We start from the raw sequence: 4,639 nt of genomic DNA on the forward strand, positions 1-4,639 counted from the left end.
ATTTTATTTTTTTTAGGGCCACATCTGTGGCATATGGAGTTTCTCAGGCTAGAGGTCAAATCAGAGCTACAGCTGCCGGCCTGCACCACAGCCACAACAACGCCAGATCTGAGCCGTGTCTGTGACCTACACCACAGCTCATGGAAACGCTGGATCCTTAACCCACTGAGCAAGGCCAGGGATTGAACCCGCAACCTCATGGTTCCTAGTCAGATTCGTTTCTGCTGCGCCACAATGGGAACTCCCTGGAAGAAAATTTTTGAAAAATATATATCTGATAAGAGACTTGTGTTCTGAATATGTAAATAACTCATAACTCAATAATAAAGAGACAAACAACCCAATTTAAAAATGGTCGAAAGACTCTACACTTTACAAGAAGATATAAGAATCTTCTAATAATCACATGGAAACGTGCTTAGCATCATTTGTCATTAAAATGCAAACAGAATACATGGTGAGATAACATTGCATACCCATTGGAATAGCTGTAATACAAAAGAAAATACCAAATGCCAGCAAGGATGTGGAGAAACTAGAACCCTCACATATTATTGCAGGTTGAAATGTAAAATATTGATCCCTGCTACAACATCAATGAACTCAAATTATTACAGTGTAGTGAAAGAGGCCAGACTCAAAAGGCTACATACTATAAGATACCACTGATATAAGAAATCCAGAAAAGCTAATTTTTTAGAAAGAGAAAGCAGATCAATGGACAGCTGAGAGTAGCTACTAGGTAGATTGAAAGTGGGCTTGAGGGTATTTTTTGGTAGTTTTGAAATGTTCTAAAACTGGATGGAGGGAGGTCATGTTGCAGAATGTTATGAATGAACTAAAAATCATTGAATTACACATGTACAATGGGTGGATTTTATGATATGCAACCTGCGAGCTCAATAAAGCTATTTAAAAAAAAAAAGAAAGAAGAGCAGTGGCAAAAAGCTTTGTGGGAAAGGTGATGAGCCTGGGCTCACATGGACCTGAAGGTCAATATCAAGGCTGTGAGACCACCTTGAGCAAGTTATCCATCTTTCTGAGCCTTAGCTTCCTCCTCTGAATTGAAGGAAATAGTATTCCTTTCGCAGATTTTTCTGAGAGCTTGATGAGTTAAAGTACGGATGCAGTAGGCACTCAGTACATGATGCCCTCCTGGCTGACACCTGACTTTCTATGGAGCTCTGAGTCCCCTGGGGCCAGACACTGTTCCCTGTGCCTGGAACCCTGTCCCCACTCTTTCTCCCTCTTAGGCTAACCCAGCTCCCAACCACTCTTCAGGATTCAGTTCAGATCTCTCCTTGAGAAAGCCTTTCCTGACGGCCACCTCTCTCTCCTTCCACCTAGGCTCTGTGAGCTCCTAGCACACCCTGTGCTCACCTCTCATCATGATGGCTTGCAAAAATCCTTGGATTCACTCCTTCCCACCCTGTGAAATCTTTGTGGGAATAATCTGTACATAATTCATGATTCTCTCCTTTGTGTTGGCACACAGTAGGTACACGAACATTCAGTAAATGAACACATGAGCACATATTCCCTTGAGGGACCCTAACTTCACGGAGAAGCCTCCATTCCCTCCCAAGGGTCATCCCTCTGCCCTATGAGGTGGGCCCCTTAGGGCACTTTGCTCGGGGAGCAGGTGCTGAGCTAGAGTTAGAGGAGTGAGGGGCTGCAGCTTCCAGCCATCCCTCTGCCTAGACCCCTGTGTGCCTTGTACAGCAACAGTGGTCACCCCAGGGCTGAATGGTACTGACTGTCACACTTGATCTGCAGTGTCTCATTTAACACTCACAACAATCGGCTGTATTATTACAGTTTCTGTTTTGGAGATGTGAATCCAGGCTCAGAGAGGTTCAGTCACTCATCCACAGTCACACAGCTACTGGTGGAACAGAACTGGGGCTTACACCCCCATCTACCTGACACCATGACCATAATCCTAACCCACAGTCCCCTGGCCAGTCATCTCCTCTTTCTGGTAATAGATCCTGGATGAAAGGGGTCGTGAGCAAACTTTCAGATATAAGGGCACTTACAAGTTCTTTGAATGCTTCCTCTCATTTTCAGTAATTGCCTTATTTATCAAAAAACAGCAACATCAGCCTCCTTTCTTAAGCAACTTTTATGTTTTTAAGTTTTCTGGTATAGAGAGATTTTAATTTTTGGCTTCAACTAGTAAATACAACCTGCAGTATTCCATTTTAAAGCTGGACCTTTGAACACATTTTCGGTAGCATCTGCTGAGCTGGAGGGGAAGAGGGTAGAGGAGTACTGGAGATCAGCCCCACGCCAGGGATCAAAAAGGGAGCCCGCGAGAAGATGGTCCTGAGCTCTGAGTGGAATGGAGGATGCTGGCCACCCTGTGAGGGATGCTCTGGGGAGAACATTGCGCAAACGCTTACCTGTTCAGCTCCACTCCCGGCTGGGAAATGAGCTGGAAGGAAACACCTTTGTTGTTTGAAAATGTTCCCGATATGGAAACACAAAGAACAATGACATTGATGGCTAGCCTCACTGCGTGTTTACCCACACGAAGCCCCGGTGATGCAGGAGCCCTGGGTTTCCAACTGTGACGGTGAGCTGGAACCACAGACTTTCGGAAATCCTTTTCCCCTGAGCTTCATCCCTCTTGTCCCTGTGCTGTGTGACTATCCCGCTCTGTGGTGGGGGGAGGAGCATCCCTGAATGCCAGCTCCCCAGGCCCAGCTTCTGCTGGCCTCACAACACAGGTGGCCACTCTTTTCCAGGGGGGCAGTGACACCAGTTGGGGTGACTTACTGTACTTGGGGGGCTTTCTCAGGGCTTGTGCCCAAAGTGATGCTTTCAAGTCACAGCTATTGGTTCTCGTCCTCAAATTTAGTGAAGGGCTGTACTGAACCATCCCTCGTGGCGTCTCCCCCTCCCCCACTCCAGATGGTAAACTCTCAGGCAGGATCAGTTCCTCGTTGTACCCCCAGCCTCGGTGCCGTGCCTTGTCCACTTGCATCTGCTCAATTCACCTAAATGCCTGCACATGGATTCGCTGGGGCAGGCGGAGAAGCAACACCCACCCAGAAAAGTGAGATGTTCAGGGTCCTGCCTGGTCATGTTTCTATGATGCCCTTTAAAAGACTCCAGCACAGACATGAAGGGAGTAGCAATTATTTCATCTACAATCCAGGGACAGGTAATAATGGAAGGATCCTATTTACAATCCACACTGTAGGGGGAGTCAGCATTTGAAAGAGGTGGCTTGCCTTGCTCTGGATAACCAGCATAACACAAGGTTAATCTAGAACACTGCATCAAAAATCCACACTAATCAAGCCTAATGGACGGTTTTTTAAAAAGAGATTTTCCAGTGGTGAAATGACTGCTGTGGGAGATGCATGGATGGGCTAGAAACACTGTTTGTCTCTGTATAAAGAACTTGGAAAAGACAGCATGAGGTCGTTGGCACATCTGACGTGGTGTGGGACATTGATGCCCCCAGAATCGGAAAAGGAAGGAACCAGAACTACGTGTCTGCCAGAAGGGGATGGGGAAAGTGTGGCGGGCGGGGGCGGGGGGGGGGGAAAGTGGTCTTTGACTGACATCCCTGTGGCTGTTGCACCATCTGTAGCTCCGGCTCTGGAAATCAGAGTATGGGAGTCAGGCCATTGCCACCGCCCACCAGCAGGGAGGAGGCTGAACTCAAGGGCTGAATGTACATGTGTGACAGCACCAGAGCCAGGAAGGCAGCAGCCCATATGGTAACCCTTCATTTTCCTGTTTGAGAAACTCAGCCACTTTAATGCCCACCTCTGCTCCCCCAAACCCAGGATCCTTTACTTGGCTAATAACACAGTACCTGTACCTGACCTTGATTTTGCCATTCTAGCCACAGAAATGCCCAGTTGTCCTTCCAACACACCTGCTCACTCCTGACTCGGCCTTTGTGCTTGCAGAAAACCCCCCTTTGTCTCATTGCCTTCAAATTTTCCCATTCAATGCCTTCACGCACCGAGTGTAACCTGCAGCAATCACGTTTATTTATAGACTTGGTTTTACAGTTGCGGTGGTGGCCACCCATCACTCCCCCTACCCTTGTAGACCCAGTTGGCCAGGGACATTCTGTCTGGTTCACTGCTGGCACATAGTAGGTGCTCATTATGTTTTTGTTGAATGAATGGATACATAAATTCATGTGGCCACTGAAACATCACATGTCAACCACCCATCCACTGCAAGTCAGCGGATAAATTATTGTTGGGTTAGGACCCTGGAGGCATGTGGGAACACTGTAGCCAGCTGAATCCACAACTTGGGTGTATTGAGTTTATCACTGTAATTCTGCAATAAAGATGACTGACTTAAATGTCACCCTTCCCAGGGGCTCCATGCACTGGAAATACGCCAACCCAGAAATATCTCATGAAACTAGTTATCTGGGATGATTTGCGGAAAGGAGCCCTGCTGGGGGTTAATGCGCTTTGGTGTGTGCCTGGGATCTCTGCTGCTTTTCGATGATTGAGCCAAATACAGCTCTGCCAGGGGCAGGCGGACCCTCAGGACAGGAAGAGGCCCATCCTAAGGTCACACGAGAAGCATCAGGTAACATGGTCTATAATTTGCTGTGCGTTGTCACCTTGTATTCGGATGACAGGGCTTTTTCCAC

Source organism: Sus scrofa, chromosome 7, assembly GCF_054392235.1.
Source record: "Sus scrofa isolate SSC_HxYL_T2T_F1_AM1 chromosome 7, Sscrofa_HxYL_maternal_Yorkshire_Landrace_v2.0, whole genome shotgun sequence".
NCBI classification, from domain to species: Eukaryota; Metazoa; Chordata; class Mammalia; order Artiodactyla; family Suidae; genus Sus; species Sus scrofa.